Below are 27357 nucleotides of genomic sequence, written 5' to 3'. Positions count from 1 at the left end.
ATGAATGTCTTCTTTTGAGAAATGTCTGTTCATATCCTTTGCCCACTTTTGGATGGGGTTTTTTGTTTTTTTCTTGTAAATTTGTTTGAGCTCTTTATAGGTTCTGGATATTAGCCCTTTGTCAGATGAGTAGATGGCAAAAATTTTCTCCCATTCTGTAGGTTGCCTGTTCACTCTGATGGTAGTTTCTTTTGCTGTGCAGAAGCTCTTTAGTTTAATGAGATCCCATTTGTCAATTTTGGCTTTTGCTGCTGTTGCTTTTGGTGTTTTAGACATGAAGTCTTTGCCCATGCCTATGTCCTGAATGGTACTACCTAGGTTTTCTTCTAGGGTTTTTATGGTGAGACTCACATTCTTTTTTTTTTTTTTTTTTTTTTTTTTTTTTTGAGACGGAGTCTCGCTGTGTCACCCAGGCTGGAGTGCAGTGGCCGGATCTCAGCTCACTGCAAGCTCCGCCTTCCGGGTTCACGCCATTCTCCGGCCTCAGCCTCCCGAGTAGCTGGGACTACAGGCGCCTGCCACCTCGCCCGGCTAAGTTTTTTTTTTGTATTTTTTAGTAGAGACGGGGTTTCACTGTGTTAGCCAGGATGGTCTCGATCTCCTGACCTCGTGATCCGCCCGTCTCGGCCTCCCAAAGTGCTGGGATTACAGGCTTGAGCCACCGCGCCCGGCCGAGACTCACATTCTTTAAGGGATATTAACGTTCCTAGAATTCTCAACTATATGAGACCCTCAATGCTCATTTGTGTTTAAAACACTGGCTTCATCTATTTCCTCTTGCTTATTTCGGACTACCCGAAACTAGGTAATTAATAGGTTAAAGGGATTTATTTCTTACAGTTACAGAGGCAGAAATGTGGTCAAGGGACCACATCTGATGAGGGCCTTCTTGCTGGTGGTATCTCCACACAGAGTCCTGAGGTGACACAGGGCATCACATGGTGAGGGGACTGAATGTGCTAACATGCTATGCTCAGTTGTCTCTTTTTCTTCTTATAAATCCACCACGATACCCCATTAATCCACTAATGCTTTAATTCATTAATCCATAAGCAGATTAATCCATTCATGAATGCAGAGTCCTTGTGATCTAATCATCTCTTAAAGATCTTACCTTTCAATACTGCCACATTAGGGATTAAGTTTCAACATGAGTTTGGAGGGAACATTCAAACCACAGCACATGGCTTGTGTTATGACTTTGTCACTTGCAACATAAAGGGTCTTAATAAAAAAAAAATCTATCCCATGGGGTGCTGTATGTGTTGATTGAAAGTATGTAAAGTAAGTAAAGTAGCCAGCATAGGACCTTCCATATAAAAGCCCCTTTCTTTTCTTAGTAAAATACTTATTTATTTTAACTGCTGACAATGTTCAATGAGAACGTGGATGTAGGATGAAGAATAGATAGTTCAGCACTCTTCTTTTAAGTTCTTTCTAAAACTCTCAGATGGCTTAGAGGACAATTAAATGTTGACTTGACTTGGTAAGAAAATCTAGTCTTTATTTTCCTCTCCTCAGTTCTTAATTATTCAGCAATTAAAGCTTTACTACTTTCACACTATATCCTGGCAATACTAAGTATAGTTAGAATTTAAACAAAAGGCTGGACTTGAGTAGAAATATTCATTTAAGAAGCCAAAGGAACAATAACTACAAGTGACAGCAAAGGGAAGTCTTATGATATAACGAAATTCCCCTGGAGTTCCAGTGCTGTTGCTGCTCTTAGTGGGATGATCTCAACAAACCTCATTTAACCTCCCTGTACTTCAGTTGTAGAAGGAGAGAATTGATAAATGATCCCTTCTGGTTCCAACACTTAATGTTATGATTTTGTGTAGCAGCAAACCATGTGGACTTTCCAACTTGCTGGGTCATTAGAAGGTTGGTATTTGTTTCACTCTTCAGACATCTGACAAGATACTCTAACAAAAGAACTACATTTCCATGTATTCCTATGGTGATTATAGGTGAATGAAGAAAGGCAACTAAGTCTAGTCAGGAGCTTAGGTGGTGGCTTGCTCAGTGACTTTGGACAAATCCCTTCCCTCTTTGGGCCTTTATTTATGATATAATAGTTTTGATTGAAAACAGCGGTCTCGGCCGGGCGCGGTGGCTCAAGCCTGTAATCCCAGCACTTTGGGAGGCCGAGACTGGCGGATCACGAGACCATCCTGGCTAACACGGTGAAACCCCGTCTCTACTAAAAACACAAAAAACTAGCCGGGCGTGGTGGCGGGCGCCTGTAGTCCCAGCTACTCGGGAGGCTGAGGCAGGAGAATGGCGTAAACCTGGGAGGCGAAGCTTGCAGTGAGCTGAGGTCCGGCCACTGCACTCCAGCCTGGGTGACAGAGTGTGACTCCGTCTCAAAAAAAAAAAAAGAAAGAAAAAGAAAAAAAGAAAACAGCGGTCTTTATTATGTTTTGACCAAAGAGCCCTTTGCAAATGAAATGACTGTAGATTCTGCTGGTTCTAACAGGAATGGAGGGTGAAGGCCTCACCCACTCAGACTCTCCCCTGTTCCTGTCTCAGGTCTCTTAGTCATCCCACAGAGAGGAGGATCTCTCAGAAATATGTTTTCACAAATAGAGAGTCACTTCCATTATACAGTTCCATAACATCATGAGTAAAAAACTGATTTGGCTTATCTTATTCTTGTGTTCCTTATTAGAATAAGGCAGCCTACAAAAATTTAAATGTAGTACTTTCTCAAAATTGAGCTTAAGCAGATTATTTTTTAGTGGGGATGTCTAAGAGTATCTCGTTATATATTTTAATGTCCTAGCCCAAAGTTTTAAAGCTATAATACTCAAAGATTAGTTTTATTTGTATTTTCTTTTTTATTTTTTTGAGATTTAAAAAATTTTATTTCCAATGAAATTGTTCTATTAGTTTTATTTTATTATTATTATTATTTTTTTTTTTTTTTTTTGAGACGGAGTCTCGCTCTGTCGCCCAGGCTGGAGTGCAGTGGCGGGATCTCAGCTCACTGCAAGCTCCGCCTCCCAGGTTCACGCCATTCTCCTGCCTCAGCCTCCAGAGTAGCTGGGACTACAGGCGCCTGCCACCTCGCCCGGCTAGTTTTTTGTATTTTTTAGTAGAGACGGGGTTTCACCGGGTTAGCCAGGATGGTCTCGATCTCCTGACCTTGTGATCCGCCCGTCTCGGCCTCCCAAAGTGCTGGGATTACAGGCTTGAGCCACCGCGCCCGGCCTATTATTATTATTTTATTATTATTTTCTTTTCTTTTTATTGCTATTTATACTAAACATTCTCACTTAAGAATTGCTTTTTGAATAAATAACATATGATGCCTTGTTTAGGGTAACCAAACATTCCAATTTCCCTGGGATTGCCCTGGTTTTTGTACTGAAAGTGCCTCAACCCAGGACATTTTTTAGTTCTGGGATAACCAGAAGGGTAGGTCACCATTATTGTCAATCATATTGTTGGACTAGAAAGCAATTTTTGAAAATTGATTGACCATATTGTAATTGAAAAATAATGAAGGTGATGACCCAAAGAAAAAAGAAAGGGGATGTGTACCCTCTGCTGGGTGAACCTGGCACATGAGCCCAACCCACTCATTCTGTCCTGCTGCTGGGTTGCACCTCCATCTCGCACTCTGTTCTAGGCTCACCCTCAGGGCATTGGCTACCATCAGATGTCCTAGGATTCTTTTGCCAAGGACTTATCCACTTTACTTGCCTGTATTATGGTCGAGGCAAAACTGTAACTCTGGATTAATTTTGCATTGTTGCTGCCACAAATTACCCCAAAAGTAGTGCTTAAAACAGTGCAAATGTATTATCTTACCGTTCCGGAGATCAGAGGTTTATCATGCACATCACAGGGTTAAAATCAAGGTGTTGGCAGGGCTGTATTCCTTCTAGAGGCTCTAGGAAAGGCTGTGTCCTCTTACATTCACCAGCTTCTTGATATCACCTGTATTTCTGACTTGTGGTGTCCTACTCCATCTTCAAAGCCAGCACTATTGCATCTCTCTGTGTCTTTCTTCCATGGTCACCTTTCCCTTCTACTTCCCTCCTTCCCCTTTAAAAACCCGTGTGACTATTGCATTGGACCTACATGGATAATCCAAGGTAAACTTCCTATTTTAAGGTCAACTGATTAGGAACCTTAATTTCATCTGCAACCTTAATGCCTCTATGCTGTATAGTATATATTCAGAGGCTCTACTGGATTAGGATGTGGATATGTTTGAGGGGGCCATTAATCTGCTTACCACACTATGTCTCAAATTATTTAATGCTCACTTGTTAAGATTAGGAAGCAAGGTTTACAGTTATCACCAAGACCAACCCACAATAGTTGGTATATATTTAGGAAAATTAAATAATTTATCTTTCAAACCAGAATAGTTTTTTTTTTTTTTTTTTTTTTTTTTTTTTAATTTAAGAGATGAAGTCTCACTCTGTCACCCAAGCTGAAGTGCAATGGTGTGATCTCGGCTCACTGCAACCTCCACCTCCCGGGTTCAAGCAATTCTCCTGCCTCAGCTTCCAGAGTATCTGGGACTACAGGCACCCCACCCCGCCCAGCTAGTTCTTGTATCTTAGTAGAAACAAGGTTTCACCATGCTGGCAAGGCTGGTGTCAAATTCCTGACCTCAGGGGATCCACCCTCCTCAGCCTCCCAAAGTGCTGGGATTACAGGCGTGAGCCCCCGCACCTGGCCCAGAATACTCTTTGGAGTGAAAGGGGTACTCTTAGTAATTCCTACAAGAAAGTAGGCATAAATTGTTCTAGTCCAGGAAAAGTAGGACACCTGGTGACACTGCATACAATATTCCACAAATATATGTTGAACTTAATATAGTTTATAGATCTTTTATCAAATATTCAGTTACATGCTAGGTGGCTTGAGAATCCAGGAGATACACTCTGTTGGGTAGAAATGATTCCTGCATGTAAAACTGTGAGATAAATTTTGTGATATACTTTATAAAGCATAGTTTGGAGAAGACAGAGTATCAGTGAAGGCTGATGTTTACTAGAAAGTCACATGGAAGAGTTGGGAAACTGAAAATAACATAATAGTACCGCAAAATTTAAATAAAAATGTTCATAATTTCCCACAAATTAAATCACATTCTATTTTCTTCTAGCCATATTCAAATACATGAATATTACAAGGCTGATAGTATTTTGCGTCTTGCTTTCTTTACTGAAAATATAAGTGTCTTCACGTTCTGTCATGATTTTCATAATTATTTCAACAACCATTACATAGTCTCTAGTTGAACAATATCGATGTGGCTTCCAAAATTCACCAAGCATAAATGATACTGTAAAACATCTGAACTATGGTTCTTTATTTTTTAATGCTGACTATATTATTAATCCAGTTTCAGAAGTGAGTAGATGGATGTCCTTTAGGTAAATTGAAGTATGGTTGCCTGGGGAAGTCAAAGGAACAAAATGAGACCATATGTAGGTCTGTAGTGGCTGAAGGATGGCTCCCCAAGGATGTCAATGTCCTAATTCCCAAACTCTGTGAATGTGACCGTATATGGCCGAAAAGACTTTGCAGACGTAATTAAATTAAGGATCTTGAGATAGGGAGATTATCCTAAATTATCTGGGTGGGCGCAGTGTAGTCATAAGGCTTTTTAGAAACTGGAGGCAGGGGAGTCAGTCCAAGGAAATGATGTGATTCCAGGGGCAGAGTCTGTAAACAGAATGTGACAACACTGTGCAGCTGCCTTTGAAGATGGACAAAGGGAGCACTAGTCAAGGAATGCACATGACACCTAGAAACTGGCAAAGGCAAGGAAATGAATTCTCCTCTAGAGTCTTCAGGAGGAACAAGCCTGTTAGTATCTTTTTGGCCCAGCGAGACTGATTTTAGACTTCTCACACCTAGAACTGTGAAACAATAAATTTGTGTTGCTTTAAGTCACTAAGTTTGTGGTAACGTGTCACAGTGGCAACTGGAAACTAACAAAAGACCATACATCAGGCTGTAGAGTTAGGAATGAGAATGACATCATTTGTATATTGAAGAACAGTCTCTCTGAGCAGGATATTCACATTGAAGAAGTGGGTACACAGAAGGTAAAGGTGAGGGGGAAACAGTGGGTGGATATTTGGCAACAGACTGATGGTCTCAAGTCCAAACTGTGCTATAAACTCAAGTAACTTAATAGGTTGTTTTGCAAAAGAGGAAAAATGCAATTAACCTTCTGGACATTTTTGAAAATTAGAATATTACAATAGCTAAAAGCATGGATCTTGTAGCTTTAGCAAGCTTAGCTCAAGTCCTTTGGTTCAACCGTCAATTACTAATTATGTGGATTTGACTGTGTTACTTACCTTTCAAAGTTATTTCCACATTTCTAAAATAGTGTTACTAATTGAGCCTCCTTCATGTGGTTGTTAGGAAGATTGTATGTAGATAATGCAACACCATGTATGCAATGCAATATATAAATGTGTATATTGAATCGATGGTCAATACATGCCAAGTCTGAACATCTGGGAGTGTGCACACGTGTTCATTCATTTATTCAGCAATTATTTATTAAATTTCCACCCTGTGTTAGGCACTTTAAAAGGTCTCAGGCTGCAATGAAACATAACAGACAGGTTCCCTGCCCTTGTGGAACATATGTAATAGTTTCCTTTCTTTCTTTTTAGAAAATGAGTGAGATTTTCAGCATTTTCCAATGATCTCACCTTACTGAAGTCACTCCTTCAGTCTGAAGTGAGAAGCTCTTCTAAGATAAATTCTATTTGTGGTTTTGGGGAGCTGTCATGGTAACAAGCCACCCTTTTAGGCTGCATGGTGTCACTGCTCCCTGATAATATAACTACCACCTCCGGTCGGCACTAGGTTAATGACACATTAGAGAAAATGACTTTCAAGACTTTCTCCTTTATGATGTAAGCCAGAAAAAATATTTCCTTTGCTGAAGTTCCTGAAACTTCCTTAAAAACTTAACAATTAACCTTTCTTACAAAAAATAACGTGGCAGTTAGAAAAGCACAGAGATATTTATTTTCACCCCCCTTAGGACTGAGAATGGCAGTGATCGGGCTGGGCTGAAGAGATCATTCTGTGATAATGAAAGAAGGCTCAACTAGTAGGGGGTATAATAAATGTAAATCCGAAGTAAATGAATCATTATAAAATATACACTCCATCTCCACAATGAGTCTATTTCATTAAAATAATCTGTGGAATAATGTCGTCCTCTCTTGGCTTTCCCCTACTGTGAATCTATCCATGATTTCACCGTTACAAATCTTGTGCCCTGAGGACATATTTGTAATAAGAATGAAGGGTTTGGTTGTTTGCTTTTAATAACTATGCCTCTCAAATCCTCCTTAATGCAGCAGAGATTCTGTTTGGAAGAACATGCCAGAATTATTGAAGGATCAATCAATATTGGCAATTAATCATAATCACAGCTGGTAATCATAGCTGCAATTACCAATTGATTAATTAGGACAACTCTTGAAAAGCCAGTAGAAATTTAGTATCATATTAGATTCAGCCCAATAACCATAAACTTCTACAATTACTTTTCAGCTTACCATTATTTATGTCATATTTCTTTCTATTATTAGCTGCTATATTTATTTATTCATCATTTTATTTGAGCAGGCCAAACTCTTTTACTGTCTTTTTATGGTGGAAATCTATTAAAATATGTTTAAGTCATAGCATTAAATAAATCTAGTGATGGTGCCAAGCAAATATTTGCAAATTTAGGACATCTATTTGCATTTCTTTCCAGGCCAAGAATTATTTTTTTGCCAAAAAATAGAATTCAAATATATTCTCCGTATTGTAAATTTGATAACATCAGTACATTAAATTTATGTGGGCAAAGAGTTATGTGGTTTGTTAACCCATCCTGCAAAAGCAGGCTTGGTAGAAGAAATTTTATACAGCTTTTTTTTTTTTTTAAATGATATGCCTATGACCCAGATGAGCCAGAACCCCCTAATGTGATCATCAGTTATGACATGCATCAGAATATACCTTAAGGAAATTAGGAAAGGTTTAATGTAAATAGAGCAGGGGATCTGCTTAAGAAATTTGGCATATGTTCACTTACCTTTTTTTTTTTTTTTTTTTTTTTTTGAGACGGAGTCTTGCTCTGCCGCCCAGGCTGGAGTGCAGTGGCCGGATCTCAGCTCACTGCAAGCTCCGCCTCCCGGGTTCACGCCATTCTCCTGCCTCAGCCTCCCGAGTAGCTGGGACTACAGGCGCCCGCCACCTCGCCCGGCTAGTTTTTTGTATTTTTTAGTAGAGAGGGGGTTTCACCATGTTAGCCAGGATGGTCTGGATCCCCTGACCTCGTGATCCGCCCGTCTCGGCCTCCCAAAGTGCTGGGATTACAGGCTTGAGCCACCGCGCCCGGCCCACTTACTTGTTTTAAAATGGTGAATTATATACAGCCGGCGTAAATCACCACCACTTAACTCATACTTTGATTCAACAAACAACTTTTAAATATTCACTAAGTGTAAAGCAACATGCTAGGCACTGAAGGAGATATAGAGAGAAATGAAGCTTGTTTTCTTATCTTGAGTCCATGGTCCAATAAAGGAGATGAGATATGGACCCCTGGATAAGAACAAGAGTCACTCATGCAGATGAATAGAAAGAATAGAATTTTAAAAAGTAAAATATGGAAAAAGAGACATTTACCAAGATTTCCGATTTTTATAGGCCTTCTTTTTCTTTAAATCTATTTTCAGATTCAAAGATACGGTTTTACTCATCTGCATTTCAAAATTATCTTTATTCAAAGATTTACACTCTTTTCCAAGTCTCTGTGTTCAAATCCTTCTGATTTGTCAGAATTATTTTGTTATTAACTTGATCTTGTACTTCATTCACAATTTCTTAATTCCTAATTGCAAAAACTGGTAGAATAAAATAATCCTACTTTCATCAGAGGCATAAAACCCAGGAACATCTAACCATATATGCTCAACAGATTAAGTTGATAATCATTAAACTGAAGTAAACAATAAACAAGTTTTTAGTTGCATATGTTCTATTTTGTTGTTGAGTTTCCAATAGTTAATGAAGAGACATATTTTGTGTGGCTCACACTGTCTGGACTTGTACCATATGTTCGTCCACGTGATGAAGCCATGCTCTACGTAAGTAACTAATTCTCCCTCAACCCCACTCCATTTGCAGCTAGCTACACGCTGCTGTGCTGTGCAGAAAATGTTCACTCATCTTCAAAGAGGTTAATTCAAACTATGAAACAGGAGCTGTTGCTGACTAATAGACATTTATGAAAGCTGCATTACAGTGGAAATTTTGATAGTGTGTTGTATTACATCCATATTAATAGCAAATTACCTTACCATGGATAATAGCATTTCACAATGAACACCCAAGGAATTAGGTACTATTAGCTTTGTCCTCAAAAGCACTGTCTGCTTCTAAAGAAGTGAATTCTGAAAAATGGACACCATGGGCCTTATATATCCTTAGACATTCCACTGCTCCCAACCCACTCTGAGTTCTATCATTACAGCCTCCAGTCTGCTAAGCCATGCAAATCCCCATGCTCCTGGGAGAAGAGTCATAGGAGTCATACATTGTGTAAGTGCTGCTGATTCAACTCCCGTTTCCCTCAATACAACTCAAGGAAATGTGCATTCAGTGAAACAATCTTTCAAAAAGAAAAGGAGAAGTAGCCGTTTTTAAACATCATCTTTTTAACAGATGAGATGTCACAGTCTCCTGGCAAGTGAATACTTCAGTGGCATAGTACTTTGATTTGTAACAGTTATAAAACAGCTATTCCTAGAGCAGATTTAATTATGAGAGTAAGCAGTTTGGAGGGACTAATTCATATTGCAATGCTTTGGTTGGCACAAAAGATAAGACTGTCATAACCAGCCCTACCTGCTCCCTCCAAATATGTTGTTGCATATTCCACAGCAAGAGTTTCATTAAGTTATTAACTTCAGATAAAGCCAAAAAAAATAAAATAAAATGATCTGGGTAGACCTGGGCTGATCTGATCAGGTCTGAATTGTGAGTATGATGCACACATCAAAGATAGCTAAAGATGGTAGCTGAACATGTTGAGAAGGTTTGAGTGGCCATGTCAATATTTTATATATTCCAAGGGTCATGGGTAAACACTGTGACTATTATCTACACATTAAAGCTTTTGATTTTAAAAAATTCATGTTGCAATAAACCAGAACAATTCATAACATCCTTTTAATAGCACGTTTATCAATGACATTAAAGGTGATAATGATGGTAATAGCACAGCAAGGATGTTGGAGAAAAAATTTACCCCAAGGAGCTGGGAATACAAATTTTATCATTTGAGCCATCATACAATACTTGTGTGGGCATCTTCCTTTCCTAGTAGAGAACACATAGTTCTTAAAGAGCAAAGGCAGAAAAATCCTTGTTATCTCTTTATCCCAATATTTTTTTCCCTGTTTTGCTGAAGGATGAAGGATGGAGTGGATTATAATTCCTCTTTTACAGGTAGTCCCTTTGATGTACAAACAGGTGCTCTGCTCATCTCTTATGAGGCCCTTAGACTTTAGAGAAAAAAATGTACCCTTATTAAAATTCAAACTTCACTTTCTGACCATATTGATCTCTCTCTCCTTCTGTCCTCCTAGCTGTCTTTCCTTGGCCTAATCCAACTGTAAGTCTTGCTTGACAGGGCTGATACAGACACCTGGAAAGGGCATCCAGGATTCATTACATATTATTTATTTATTTGGAGGCAGGGTCTCACCTAGTTGACCAGGCTAGAGTTCAGTGGCAACATCATACCTCACTATGGCCTCAAACTCCTGGGCTCAAGTGATTCTCCTACCTCCCAAGTAGCTGGGACTACAGTTGTGTACCACAGTGCCCAGCTTCCAGATTCATTGTTTCTATACCTTCACAATAACTATTTCACCCACACCGCTTCCCACTTCTCCAGTTTCTTCATTTGGCTTCATTCATTCACAAATATGCTGCTATTTAGTTGGCCTGGTACCACTCCTAGTTTCCAAACGGGTCCCCAGAGAGTAAAGGAGCAAAGCTGTGTAATTGGCAGATGGATTCCATCAGATACTGAACTGAGAGCCTACTTTTTAATAAAAGTTGGATCAAGAGTCTTAAATTTGACATTCTTTAGGAACCCAATGGATCAACACGGTACATTGGTCTTTCTTAAAAACCAGATCTTCCTCCTTCATTTCTCCCATTCTAGCTTTTCTTTCTGTGATATTTTGTCTCTGTTCACTTCTTCCTTTCCTCTTACAATTCATCAAATGTTGAAATTTCATAGCAGATTGGGGTTTGCTTTAAAATCAAGCCTGTTTTTGGCTTTCCCTTGCTTTCTTATCCCAAAAAGGGAAGTTATATCTAGATAAATGCAGTGAATCAGTGCTGATGAAGAAAACAATCTAGCAAAGCATATATATATAATCCACTTGGATGATGGATTGAGTTTATGTCTCCGGCTAGGTCCACATATCTATATGTCATTAAAAGAAAAAACTCTTTAGTAATTCTTTAAATGTTTTGCATGCCTAAAATAGACTGTTAGGATAAGCTAAACTACTGGAACAAATGATACAAAATGTAAGAAGCCAAGAACGATGAGATTACTTGTCCTTTGCATAAAAATCTAGCAAATTCCCAAGTCAGTGTGGTTCAAGGCAGGTGGTCAGCAATCTGGAAGAGATTGCTTCATGCTGTTAGGAACAGATTTTGGTGGTTCTGCTCTCATCAACCTTGGATGTCTAAAGTCGCTATGACTGCAATCATTACCTCTGTAGCTCATGAGAAAGAGAGAAGGCCACGTAGAAAGATTGTTATGAAAAAGGCTAAAAGTGATATACATACTTCGGGTCAAATACTATTGGTAAGAATTCAGTCACATGGTCACCCTTCACACAACGCATGCTTGGAAATGTGCAACAGGTGGTATACGGCTTCCCAGCTCTCTAGGGAAAAAGAGTCTTTGTGTTTTATACACAAAACTGTTGATTGATTTAATGTTTTAAATTTATTCATTACAGTAATATCTTGAGACAAATAAGTGTGGAAAAAGTTACAGAAGTTCTTCCTGTTTCTGTTGTTTCTATTTTGCTTTCCGTCTCTCTTTTCCTTCTCTCCCCTGCTTCCTTCCTCCTTCTTTGTGTTTAATACACACATACACACACACGCACTTGTACACACACACACACACACACAATTCTATTCACTCAAGGATAAATTTCTAAGATTGTGAGATCAGATTATACTTTGCTTTAATCAATGGTGTGCTGCTTAATGTTTAATATCTAGATCACACACACACACACACACACACACACACAAAAAAAACACCCCAAGGTTCACCTTGACTTGTAAGATTTGCCAGTTTCTGTGGTGTAGTATTCCCATAATGACCTATTTTAGGCTACAAACATGACACAAATACATGTGGAATTGGAAAGCATGCATGGTAGCACACCATTGTATATGTGATCTATAATATGGATTCAGTAGATATAAACTTTAAAAGCAGTAAAATAATTGGAACCTGAGAAGCTTTGAGTATTTATTACTCTTATTTTTAATAAAAGTTTATATAATTTAAATTTTAATAGTGGCTGTGTTTAACAACCAGTTCACACAATCTTGAAAATTAAGAATCAGCTCTCAGGCACAATTAAGTCCAGCACAACACTGTCTTTGCTATATACTCTCGGTGTTCAATCATGTTTTCTCATTCCCACTTCTCTTCCTAACTTATATATTTCCCCAGTGTAGCATTCCCTAATCTCTCTGGCCAAGTTGAACAACTCTGATCCCTCAGGCTTTTTTTTCTCTAGATTCTGTATTCTCACTATTTTTATTGTTAATTAAATTACTCCGTGAAAGCTATACTAACAAGTTAATTCTCATATTTGTTGGTATACAGAGGATGGGTAGCAGTAGTGATCTTTCCATCACTGTTAAGAAAGCCACAGTCCAGATTACACATCCTAGGGCTATGATGGAGGTAGGAGCTGGAAAATGTTTACAGCTCAGAGTAGGCTCTTGCCAACAACAACAACAAAAAAAAAAAAAAAAAAAAAAAGAAAGGAAGAAATATAAATCTGCAAACAGAATCTTAATTGAAATATTTCATGGCATTGCTATACCAGCAGATCATTCTTTTCAGATCAACACACACACACATACACACCTACCCCTGGTGGAACATAGTTACCAAACTGCTTGACCATAGTGAACACACTCCCTAGAAATAAACAGGATTTCCAATGTGGATTTTGCTACTTCTGAACAAAGACCTCCTCATTCTGATATTTGGAAATTCTGCATCATGATAACTATCCTTTCACCAACTTACCCTAAAGCAAGGACTAGCAATTAACATTTTCTATTCCTAGCAAGGTGGTGTATCAGGAAATAGACCAACCTATATATATTATTATGGTGGATGATATAATTGTTCTTGACTATTCATATTTCTTAGGAGAAACATAAATCCCCTATTGTCATGAGATTTATTGGACCTCCACTGGGAGTAATATACATACATCCCATCCCATTGATATTGGACTTGATCTGTGTGACTAACTTGGACAAATGGGATGCGATTGGTTGTGACTTAAGCATGACTAAGTGTAAGCTTTAGGAGCCAGTGAAGATTTAAGAGCCAGTCATCTTGCTGTGCCACAAAAAAAGTCATTTCCCAAATACAGGCTGCTTCTTCAGCCTGACTCTTGGAATAAAGACAAGAAACAGAGAAGAGCTGTAGCTGGTCTGCAGCCACCAACATGTGACAAGCGTGAGAAATAAATTGTGTTTTGGTATGCCTATAAGATTTTTAAATTGATACTGCTGCATAAGTTAGCAAAACTTAGAATAAATCACACTTAAAATATTTATAGTTTTTAGATAATTTGTCTAAAATTCCTTTTGTACCCATTTCATTTGAAGTATCACCAGATTGTTGAATCATTACTTTTCCTCCTGTTTCTCTATGAGTTTTACTCTACTTCTTGCAATATTGGTCCTCTTCCTCCCCCATGGCTTTATCTTTAGAACCAAGAAAAATTTAGCCTCTGAGCTTTTTATCAATCTTATCTATATCTATTAATCATATCCTTTGTCTTATATTTCTCCTGTTAGAGGGCTGTAGGGTTCTATTGGAGCAAGACACAAAACTTTAGGGTGGGAGGATGGGAGAGGGCTGAAGGATGAGAAAGTACATAATTAGTACACTGTACATTATTCAGGTGATGGTTACAAGAAAAGCCCAGACTTCACCACTGTGCATTACATCCATGTCACAAACCTGTACTTGTAACCTTTATATTTATATAAACAAAAAAACTTTAACAATTATATATATATACATATATGTATGTGTATATATATGTGTGTGTGTGTAAATATATATATACATATATATGTGTGTGTGTGTGTGTATGTGTGTGTGTATATATATGTATTCTTTTTAGATGGAGTATGGCTCTGTTGCCCAGGCTGGAGTGCAGTGGTGTGATCTCGGCTCACTGAAAACTGTGCCTCCCAGGTTCAAGCGATTCTCCTGCCTCAGCCTCCTGAGTAGCTGGGATTACAGGTGCATACCACAATGCGTGACTAATTTTGGTATTTTTTAGTAGACACAGAGTTTCACCATATTGACCAGGCATGATGGCTCATGCCTGTAGTCCCAGCACTTTGGGAAGCCGAGCTGGGTGGATCACCTGGGGTCAGGAGTTCAAGACCAGCGTGGCCAACAATTATAAATTCTTTGTGTTCAGATAAACAATAGTGCTGGATGTATTTTACATTATCTTACTATATTTATATTCTAAAAAAAAAAGTTCTTTCCAAAATTTACTCTCAACAAGTAACTCTGGGACAAACTTCAACCTATTTACTGGATGTTTTCCCACACATCTGCTTTTCCACCTCCATAATTCAGTTCATTACTTTTTTAGCTAAGCTTCAAATTTTCTATTCATCTCAGAAACAAATTAATTCCTCTAAAATTAAATTTCATCCTAGTATTTTATTTTATCTTACCAAATCCTTTATTTTGTCTTACATAAAATAAAATAAACCTTAGACTTGAGGTTTCAAGAGATGCATCAATACATCAGTTTATAAAAACTCTTGTTATTGTTCTTTGGGGGATTCCCTTCCTTGTATTGTTCTATTTCATCTTGTTTCTTTATATGCTATTCCTTACCCACTCCACAAGTATTTAGCATAATGTGTTTAATATGTGTCTTTCAAAAGTTAAAATCACTATTTTTTATTTACGTATGTTTTTGATTTACATATAAGGTGTTAGGTATCTTACATTTTAAAGATATATTCATGTTGGCTGATACATCTGATTTGCTGTTCATAACTATTATATGTATCCATCTCATTTTACTAATCTATTTTCTTTATGAATATACATAGGGTGCCTACAGTGTCCTACTATCAAAAATAACAGCAAGAATACCTAACTATTTCATTCCTTTCGAAATCTGTGTGAAAGGAGTAGATATATATTCAGCAATGAAAATTTCTGGCATTTGGTGTACTAAGTTCTGCTCAGTTAATCTAAGTAATTTTTGTCTGAGTTTATACTCTTCAATCTACCTATACCCTTGCTAGTACTTAAAATTATATGACTTTCTATTTTGAATTGTTATGAGAGTAAAAAATGATGTAAAGTGTTGTTTTATTATATTTTTCTCAACTAATTAGGTCAGACATTGTTGATTACTATTTTAAATTCCTTTTATGATTTCTTGCTTAATCTAAAAGTTATTTAGCCTTAGGTTTTTATCATTTCCAGATACACAGTTGTTGTTTTTAATTATTGCTCTCCCCCCAGTTTACATTTTGTTTAATACTTCTACTCTTCTCCATACATTTTAATGCTTTCGTACATTTTCTATCTCTTTATCTCTGTCTTATCCCTTTTATTATTATTTGCTTAAAAGTAGTGTTATGGGCTGAATGTTTTTCCCTCAAAATTCGTATGTTGAAGGCTTGGCTTTCAGAGCGTGTGTATTTGGAGACAGGGCATCTACGTTAAGTAATTAAGATTAAATAAGGTGATAAGGGTGGGACCCTGATCCATAGGATTAGTGTCCTTATGAGAAAAGATCAGAGGGCTTGAACTCTTTCTTTCTTTGTGCATGTATAAAGACACCATGTGAGCATAGGAAGCATAAGGCAAGACGACGGTGTCTATAACCCAAATCAAGAGGCCCCATCAGACACTGACTCTGCTGGCATCTTGATCTTGGACTTCTATCCTCCAGAACTGTGAAAAAAATACATTTATCTTTTTTAATTAAGCCACCTAATCTGTGATTTATTTTTATGTCAGCACAAATAGATTAATACAAGTATATTACTGTTTTTAATCAAGATCTTATTTCGACTGGAAATATTTATGTGAACAAGTCATATAAAATGAAGACTATTTTATAATCTAAGGTACATTAGTTAGGGTGCAAACTTGGCAGCAAGAGCCAGGTGTACATGGTAGATATAAATGATTAACACAATTAATGTATATCCTTATTTGTTTCAGCAAAAGTTGCTATCCGCCAAAATGCTTACTCCCTGACTCTATCCATCCAAATGTCCTCTATAACAAAATATTTTATTTGTAATACCCTTTTTCAAAAAGATTTTTCTAAGTACTCCACAACTTGGTATGTATAATAATTCTCTAATTGGTTTATGTATTGTCTTAATTGCAATATTCATAAATTCTTAGATTCATGTCAAATATGTATTTACTTTTCTCAGTAACTGGACCAATTCTTGATATAAAATAGGCATTTGATGTACAATAATATATAATTGACTACCATTAGTCTATACCATAGGCATATCGATATATAAATCACAACTTACCAGCACATAATAATTTAATTGGAAGTTATATACTTTTATTCTGAGGTGCCTAACAGCAATATTCAGGTTTTTATGTGATTATTTTTACAATAAATATTCTTGACTTAATTAGACTTAATGATCTGGGTATAGGGCTTTTATTGGAATGATTTCAAAGCAAAATTTTTTGTTCTTGACTTAAAATGGAGATTAGATAGTGTGTTCATTATTACGGGTATGTGTTACTACTTTTAAACAAAATCTAAGCAGAAACACCAATCTTCTTGAGATTACATTTAAAAAGCCGATTCCAGAAAATTCTTAGGGCCAAATAATTAGGAAGGATTACATTTTTTTTTAAACTTGAGATTGGCAAAAGAGTATCAAAGGATCCATTACACTGAACTTGCATGTGAAAGCATACATGTAAGTACCTACATGCGTTTTGCTGAAGAGGAGTTTCATGGTTCTGTAAGACTCTTCCAAATGGTTTCTCACTTGATTAAAAGTGAAGAATTCCTATTTCAGTGTTTTGACAGAATTACTTGGTATCACAGTTTGAGAAGCTAATAAAGAACACAATCTTGAAACTAAGCGTGAAAGAACATTTGATCAAAATGAGGCCCAAATATTAATAGTTTATAATTCAAACTGCACTCAAACTTGGTGTTGTTAGACTACCTCTGACGAAGTGAAAGCTTAAACAAATAATCTTCCTTCGACTTCACTATAATCCATCAATAAAACTCTAAAAGCTCCATAAAAGCTAGCACTGTTATATACATAGAGGAATCCAGCTGGCATCTAACGATGGTCAACAGCTGTCATAAAAGGCTATCACAAATAGATAAAGAAAGATACATTAGCAACCACAACCAAAGAAGAAGAAATCTATACATATGGTAGAAATAAATACTGTCTTTCTATGCTATGATTGTTGATAGCCAACTTCATTATTCTGGAGAATTCAGAAAGCAAATTTTAACTATAGGTCTACTCATTTACAGGAATTGTTTACTCCATTTACAGGAATTAGAAAACCTGTTTAAACATTTCAGAAGTGAGCAAATATTTTTATTTTTGTTTGTTAAAATCCAAATCTCCAATAATTGAACCTCTGTCACTGAGATAGCCATAACTTGTTAGCCAATATTTCCACACACCGAAGACTCCATAAAATAAGGAGAGTGTCTACACAAATACAGTGTTTCTCTCTAAAAATAAATTTTTCTAGATCCATTATTAATTCTGATTAGTTCTTTGCATATGCTTTGAACAAATTTCTGTGTGAGCAGAGTTCTAAATGCAAAGATGAAGCAGCTCCATATATTAAAAAGTTCAGCCTATAATCAAATTTAGCTTTCAAACTCATAAAACTCAAGCTCCCCCTATATGTATTGCATCAAAGGAAACTGAGCACAGATAAGTGGCTACTCTTTCATTTTTCTGGCCTTCATTGATTAATCATGGTGACTCTCTGTGGTGATTCAGGGGTTGTGTGAAATGCAATTCCAAAGAAGAGACATAAAGATCTGTCAGCTGGAAATACAGTGCATACTCAAGGCAAAGAAAAAAAAAAAAAGGAAGAAAGAAAAAGAAAAAAAAAAAGGCAAAGGATGAAAGGTACCTCAACTTCAAATATCACTTGAGATTTGCTCCTCAGGGAGAAGCAAAATTTCTTGACATAAAATTTCAAGTGTAAAATGGATACTCTCCTGAGTTTTTAAACATCTCCAATCGAATACTAATTTTATGGTAGCTTCACTACAAACCCCTTCCTAAGGGATGTAGGCAGCTTGTCAGAAATCTGAGAAATTGTACTAGTGACTCGATGAAAAACACAGCAGTCTTGTATGTTTTCCTCACTTTTCCATTTAGCATATCACGTATCCTGAGGTGTTTGTTTTGGATGCACCTAACACAGAAAGATACAACATTAAGTTACACATCCATATTTTGACAGCTAATCAACAGGTTTATTCAAGACAAAGAGAAAAAGCGCAGTGTTATGCATTGAACTGTGTTCGCCAATATTCATATGCTGAAGTTTTGATCCCTCATGCTGCAGAATCTAACCACGTTTAGAGGTAATATCTTTGAAGAGGTGATTAAGAAGTTAAAAATGAGGCTGTTAGGGTGAGCTCTAATCCAATCTGACTAGTGTCCTTATAAGAGAAGGAAATCTGAACACTCAGAGAGACACCAGGAATAGGCACACACACAGGAAAAACCAGGTGAAGACATACTGAGAAGTCAGTTACCTGCAAACCACGAAGAGAAGCTTCGGGAGAAACCAGATCTGCCAACACCTTGAGCTTGTAGCCTCCAGAGATGTGAGAAAATTAATCTCTGTTTGTTTAAGCCACCCAGTCCATGACATTTTGTTATGGCAGCCTGAGCAAACTAATATAGTCAGAAATAAAAATTAATAAAAAACTGAGCTTTTGTATCCAACTTTCAAATTATTCTCTAAGGTACTATGCTGTGCCTAGGTGATATGTAATTACCCGTGAATGTGACACTACTGTGTTGTTCAGCAAAACTTAGTATATTGTTATAAATTTAGGGTGCTAATTAGTTTATCTGCTTATTCAATCACAGTAATTGTACCTAAAGTCTGCACATTTTTTTTCTAAGTCATGTTACCTGCTCTGAAGGAGCTTACAGGGTAATTCTGTGAATAAAACGTAACTGTTTAATAATTTTATTTATTTAAGCTGACGGTATATGAGCAATATAATATGAGTAAGGTAAAAGGGCTATGTGACACCAAGGTAATATACACACACATCGTTGATTTAATAATCAATACTATGTATTAATTGGTTATACCATGACACTTGATGAGCTAAACTCTTTATATTCATACTCAATAATCACAAAAATTCTGGGAGCTAGGCATTAATATCCCCTCTTCTCCAATAATTTAAACTGAAACTCAGAAGTTAAGGAAATTGCTGAAGTCCATATAACTAGTAAGTGGCAAACAGGTGTGAATTTAGGTTAATCTGTCAACAAAGCCCGTGTGTTTAAATGCCATGCCATGTAAAGATCTGGTCTCCTAATGTTTATGTCCTAATATATATATATGTGTAATTTTTTCAGACACTTTTCAGTACTATAATGTGAAAAACGAAAGACATGTATTAACTTTCTTAGTTTGCCACTGTATGTCATATATGTTAATTCCCACATAACTTATTACCATTAAATGACGCTAAGAGCTGAAAAAGATGTTCAAGGAATTTTTGCTCAAATCCCTTATTTTCAGTTGAAGAACCTGTTATTTAGGAAAGTTGTAGGAGTCACTGAGTTTTATGAAGTCAGAGAGTATAGGACAGTACACTCCAAGTGTAACCAATCCATGAAATGTTACTGGTTTATGATGATGTCAGTAGCTTGCCACAGCATAATTAAGAAATAATACTATTAATAGTTCACTGATTCCTTCATTGAGAAAGTTTTGCTCTGCAAATTGTCATTAGGACTATAACGATCCTCTTAGAGGCTTAGTTAATTTACATTTAATTCTCATTCCATTGTGAAAAATTAAGTCTCAAATCAGAAGCCTTTACAGATCACACTTGGGGTATCAACGGAACACAAGACTGGGATCTTTAGTGCCTGGCCTAGATTCTCTTTTTTATGCTATACTAGAAAAAGAGACAAAGTCTTGAGTTCAGACTATAGCTCATCTTATTAGTTATGTAACCTGTGTAAATTAATTTAATGGTTTAAATAAAACATTTTCCAGCTCTGCAGTGAAATCATAATACCTCCTTTAATATACAAGCTATCAGGTAAATTAGAGATCATTGATATAAAAGTGACTCACAACAAACAGGTACCCAGGTACCCAATAAATAGTAACTAATATTAATATGTAAAACCTGCAGAGGAAAGTTTGTTTAAAGCACACATATCTCTAAAATAATTTATAATGAAGATAATTTACTCAGCAACACAAATTTTGTCTAGAAATCGTCATGGAATTTCCTAAAATACTTAATCTTCTAAGAGTAGCACCAGCAGCAGGGCAATGTCAGAAACAATACCAATATGGACAGCTGTTAAAGCTACCAGAACAAAATGCATTCCACTTTTGTAACTCGTAAAAGAAGCAACAGTAATGATGGGAATTCTATTCTCAGCCACCATGGAATAAGTTGGACTGGACTTACCCTTATACTGTAAAAAAATTAAAACACAGAAATTACTATATATTTTTAAAAAGTTGTTTTCAGACAGTAGATAGTACAAAATTGTGTTTCCTGAGAGTAGGAAAGAAAACAGGATGAGCCTTAAATTTGACACAGATTTTTGCCCGGAAGCAATATCTGGACAGTGATGCAGTGAGAGCCATCCTAACCAGAAAATGGCAGTCTCATTGAGTTGAGGAGACAGAATAAGAGTTCAGAGAAAATGAGGTAGCTGGAATTTGCAGAATAGATTTCTAGAAAAGAGAGAGCCACAGAGGAAAACAGTTCCCCTGAGAGGCCCCTTAAGCCTTGACTGTGAAACTCCATGAGGCTGGGCAAAGAACAACCAAATACAATAAAACCTTAACAATTCCAGAAACTCACATGGAGCTTGAAAGCATTTGAATTTCACTCTGGTAAAATGGCCAGTCATTATTGAATACCAAGGGCATTCAGGAGGGACCCTAAAAGGGTCAGAGGCATTCAAACCAGAGCTACTCCATCTTGAGTGAGGGTTAGGAAAATGAAGCTGGGACCTGCTGGGCTGCATTCCCAGAAAGTTAGATATTCCCAGCCTCTCGATGTGTATGCTTAAGGGAACACATTGATAAGGTTTACTAAACAGACCCGGACTTGGGAGTGTCCTGATATAGTGATATCAGGCATCCCTAATTTTGCCTTAAAGATAGTAATATCGAGTCTTACAAAATATAGTAATTAAGAAAATTAATCCTTTATCACAAACCCTTGTAGAGGTGTACATCTCTGCATACTCTTTTTTTTTATCCAATATATATTTAAGAGCATTGTACCTAGGGTGGACACATTCCCCCTCTTACTTTCAGGAACGTCCTACTCTGTCTATGGAGTAGCTGTTCCTTCACCACTTTACTTTCTTAATAAAGTTTTTTTTTGTTTTTGCTTTGCACTGCGGACTTGCCCTGAATTCTTTCTTGTGCGAGATTCAAGAACCCTCTCTTGGGGTCTGGATCGGGACTCCTTTCCTGTAACAGAAGTGTCATGCCTTAGTGCTATAGCTAAACTATTTCCAAAGTAAAGACTTAACTAAAATTTCTTTTAGCTTAAAAATAAGTCTTGAAAATGTTGAGCTAATATGCAACGTCTTAACCACGTGATGGAAAAATGCCCAGCATTCTTTAAAACAATACAATCAAATTGAACATCCACAGTATAATATATATTGCCATGTTTAGCAGTCAGTGAAAATAACCATTCCAAGAAGCAGAAGAAGCCGGAAAATGTGACTCATATCCAGAAGAGAAAGTAGGAAACAACTACAGATCTAGAAAACTTAGAAGTGATGGAATAGGCAGATTTGCGTATTAAAACAGCTAAACATTATGTTCAGGTATTTAGAAAACAACATAAAGGTGAGAGAAATAAAGGGAAATTCTAGAATAAAAATATAGTATCTCATTAATTGTAATGAGTAAAATTTAATACATGAATTTAATAAATTCAATAAAGTTTATTAATAACTATTAAATTTATTTATTAATAAAGTAATACTTTTAATTTAATAAAAATGTCACTGGGTGAAATTAACCTCTAATTAGAGATTGTACAAGAAAATATTAGTGAACTTGAAAACATAAAAATAGAAACTGCAAAACTGAAACACAAAGAGAAAAAATAAAGACTGAAACCAACTTTTCAAATTCAAAAAATGCTGGGAAAGGATGTTAGTTTGGCTTGACCTATAAGCCTATTCCTGGAACACTCACAGTGTCTATGGAGATGGGGTACTTCATTAGCCTATGAAGAATTTCCTAATCTATTAATCAGGCTAAGCTAGGCTATGTTGAGGTAACAAAAAATTCCAAACTTTTAGTGGTCTAAAATAATAATGATTCATTTCTTACTCATACCAGAGTAAGACATTGAAGCTGCAGCTCTTCTCTATGTCATCTTTAATCTAAGATTCAAGCTTATTGAACAGATTCAATTTAGACTAATACCAGTATGACAGATAGAGAAAATAAGTATGGCACACCGTAGGTTGGCTCACTACGTGGGATACACATTACTTCTGCTCAGGGGGAATTGGCCAAATAAGCCCCACTGTACAGAGGAGGGGAAGGGAAGGGCTGCGAAAGGAAGGGCATGGTCCCTTTAAATGCCACAGAAGTGGGGAAGGGTGTGGTCCCTGGCTAGGGCTCCCTCCTGTGCCTGTGCCCGCGGACCTATGTGAGGACAGGCATTTTTGTTTTCCTGCCCAAATGTTGCATTTCCCAAGACAACCCTGGACTGCCACGCCCCTATCCTGTGCCTATGAAAACCCGAGACCCTAGCGGGCACACACACAAATGGCTGGACGTCGAGAGAAACACACTGGTGGAAGAAGCAACTGGACACTGCGGGGAGCACGCCAGCAGAAGAGCACGTGACAGACGCCCGCACGCTGGCAGGCCATTGACTGGTGGAACGACACGGAGTTTGGCTGGGGCAGTCAGAGATGAGTCGGGGCAGTCAGAGATGAGTTGGCAGCCAAGCAGCTGGACTCCAGGGCAAAACCATCTCCCTTCAGGATCCCCCACCTGCTGAGAGCTTCTTCCACTCAGTGAAGCTTATCAGTCAATTCTCCAAGCCCACGCGTGACCTGATTCTTCCAATACACCAAGACAAGAACCCTGGCATACAGAAAGCCCTCTGTCCTTGCAATAAGGCAGAGCTAACACAAGCCACCTACGGATGGCAAAACTAAAAGAGCACCCTGTGACACACACCCACTGGGGCTTCAGCTGTAAACATCCACCCCTAGACACAGTTGTGGGGTTGGAGCCTCAGGGCCTCCCCCTCTGTGTGCTCCCCTAGAGGTATGAGCAGCAGGGCGCTGAAGAAGTGAGCCACAGTCCATTGCACACCCTGCGAAGGGGACAAGGGAACTTTTCCCATTCCACTATGACCGTGCTTCATATTATTGAAAAAGAGAAATGTAATCCTTCTACAGAGAAAATAGAATATATTTTTAAGCAGTAATACAGTCTACTAGTGTACCTTTTCAATCATTGATATTCGCCCTTCTTTTTCTCCCCCATTCAGAGTCTATCACTATTTTGGCTGACAGAGTAGCTTCGATATAGAACATTTCTCATCTCATAGAAGAAGAATGAGTACCACATATTGATTCTCCAAAGCTCTTCCAGGAAATTTCACTCAGATTTCATTGGCCAGAGCAGGTTACATGAGCATGCCTAACAACAGGTGAGTAGGGAAAATTAATCTTCATTCTGGGAAGGATATGAATATTTTTTATCAAACTATAGTTTATCACATTTGACCTCTCATTTGGGAAGACAGTAGACACGATGTGTGGCAGCCCCAACAAGATTGCAATTTGTATAAATATTTGTCTTAGTGATAATATGTTTAAATGAATTCTATGGTAAATTGAATTTGGGAACTGCTGAAGACAGGATCTTTATCTTGGTAATTTGCAATGTATATTAGCATATTAAATAGTGTGACCAGAGCTGCAATAAGAATTTTATTATTGGGCTTATATAATCTTATTATTATTGGGCTTATGTAATCAATTTAACCCCAAATACCCCAAATTGTTGACGTTGAGACCTATTTTCATGCTGAGAAATACAGTGATAGTGATATTAGTTCTAGGGAGTTTTGTGCCAAAGTAGACTCATAACATTTACTAGAAATCTCACTTGAAAAGTCTGCAAATCTTTAAATTTGGAAGTAAAATAATTCTTACCAAGTTTCTTCCCTTATTCTATTCGCAAGGTTAGTCATGCATTTCCTTTGCCACTGTCTAGTGCCCCTTCAAATTTACCCAAAATTTCGTTTTTCAGAAAACATTCTCCTCCTTTTCTATTTAAAAAAAAAAAACCTATTTAATATTATTTTGTGAGAGTTACTACATTTGACACTAGAATAGAATAAAAAATCACTGTTATTTTTTCTATCTTTTAAAAATTATAATAAAATATCCAAAACATAAAAATTGCCATTATGACACTTTTCAAGCATACAATTTAGATGCACTAATTACATTCACAATGTCCTTCCATCATCACCACTACTGATTTCCAAAAGTTTTTATCACTCCAAACAAAAACTTAGTATCTCATTAAGCAATAACTTCCAGTTTTTGTCTTCTCTTAGCCCCTGGTTTAATCTCCTTTCTGCCTCTATGAATTTGCTTATTCTACATATTTTATATAAATGGAATTATACAATATTTGTTCTTTTGTGTCTGACCTATTTCACTTAGCATAATTTCAAAAGATTCATCCAGGTTATAGCATGTATCAGAACTTCATTCCTCTTTATAGCTGAATAATATTCCATTGTATGTGTATATCACATTTTGTTTATCCATTAATTTTCTTGATGGACATTTAAGCTTTTTTCAGTTTTTGGCCATTGTAAATAATACCTCAATAAACATTAGCATGCAAATATCTATTTAAGTTCCTGTTTTTGATTTTTTGATATGTATCTAGGAGCAGGTGGCTGGGTCATATGGTAATTCTGTGTTCAGCTTTTTGAGGAACTGTTAAACTGTTTCCCATAGTGGTTCCATTATTTGCCTCTCCCTCCAGCAATACACAAGGGTTCCAATGTTTCCACATTCTTAGGTTGCTTATTTTTCAGTAGCTATAAGTCTTACCATGAATACTGGTCTCTTGTCTTGCAAGATCCAAATTCACATCTTGGAAATGTTAGAATGGTACACCATTACTCACTTATGCATCTTTGTATGTTCTCATACTATTTTTGTTAATGATGATGATTATGGTAATATACATCAAGGATCTACTCTAATCAGAAACATTGAAAAAGTAGCTTACATTGTTGAGAGAGACCGACTCTGACAAAATAATTCATTAATATGTTTTTCTGGATCACATCCCATGAGTGCATCCAGTAGCTGATCCTGGGTTTTTTGTTTGTTTGTTTGTTTATTTCAAATAGATTTCCTGCCAAGCAAAGAGATATTCGCCCACTGCAAATCATTAAATGAGTTCTCTAGTATGAGTGAGCCCCTTGAGATCTGGACAAGAAAAGGTGACTGTTTTTTAGTGCTTGTTTCCCCAGTATATCCAAGGGCTATTTAAGAAGAAGTAAAAGAAGTGAGTTCATGTCTATTGAGTTCCTAGTATAAGAAGTTTTTCACTTAATATTCACAATGGCACAATAAGCCAGGAAGACAATGTAAAGGAGTACTTAAGCATTGAGATTTTCAGTTCACTTGGGTTTAACTCCTAATGCCAATCCTGAATAGCTATATCAGTTTTAGTAACTTTCCTGTATTCATTCATACACTCTTTCATTCAACAAATATTTATTGAGCATTACATGATATGTGTCTGTATTGACCTAAACAGACACAATCTGTCTCCTGGAAATTATACATTGCTTGGAAATATAAACATTAAAACACCATAAACAAAAATAAAGCATAGGAAGAGGTTGGATAATAACCTGTTTGATCATCTAAAATGGAAATAATAATATCCACTCCAAAGGTCTGTTGTGACAACTGGAATGATATAATCCATATAAAGTACTTAGCAGAGTGCTTGGCTTTTAGGGAGTGTTATAAAGGGATGAAGAAACTAATGTCCACCTAGGTTAAGTATCCAACCAAGAGTCACTCAGCTAGGAAGTGGCAGAGCTAGAATTGAAATATAATTTGCCTGCCCATACATAGCTTTTCATCAGAGATTCTACATGCTGAGAGATACAAAGAGAGAGAGAGACAGAGACAGAGACAGAGAGACAGAGAGATCAACACAGATGCAATTTCCTGGAAAGTAGTTTTGGTCTATCACTACCAAAGGCACGTTTCTTATAAATATTATAACTATCGCGAAAAAGGAGTTGAGATGAGTGAGTCACTTCCATATTTGGAGTCATGATGGACATATTTCCCAAAGAAAGTGTTCAAGATAGGGAATCTGTAAAGTCCCGTGTCTTTCTTTCCTTCCCTGGAACAATAATGTCATATGATGTTGGGGCTAAGGTTTTAAGAAAAAGTTATCTATCCGTAAAATTCAAGCACCTTCCTAGGCCAGTGTAAATTATGGCCAGAATGAGAATTTGGGGTGCTCACACACTCTTCTGTCACCAACAAGATCTACAGAGCTTTTTGTTTTGTTTCCTTTTCCCCAAGTTCTAAGGAATTGGTTAAAGTTAGAAGCCACATCCACGCTAAGTTGACGATGGATGTGGATATATACTTGATCCCCTAACTTCCTTGGATTTCTATATAAATTGGGTGATAGCATGTCCCAGTTTG

This window comes from Theropithecus gelada, chromosome 14 (assembly GCF_003255815.1).
Source record: "Theropithecus gelada isolate Dixy chromosome 14, Tgel_1.0, whole genome shotgun sequence".
Classification (NCBI taxonomy): domain Eukaryota; kingdom Metazoa; phylum Chordata; class Mammalia; order Primates; family Cercopithecidae; genus Theropithecus; species Theropithecus gelada.
Note: the sequence above shows the minus strand (reverse complement) of the source record.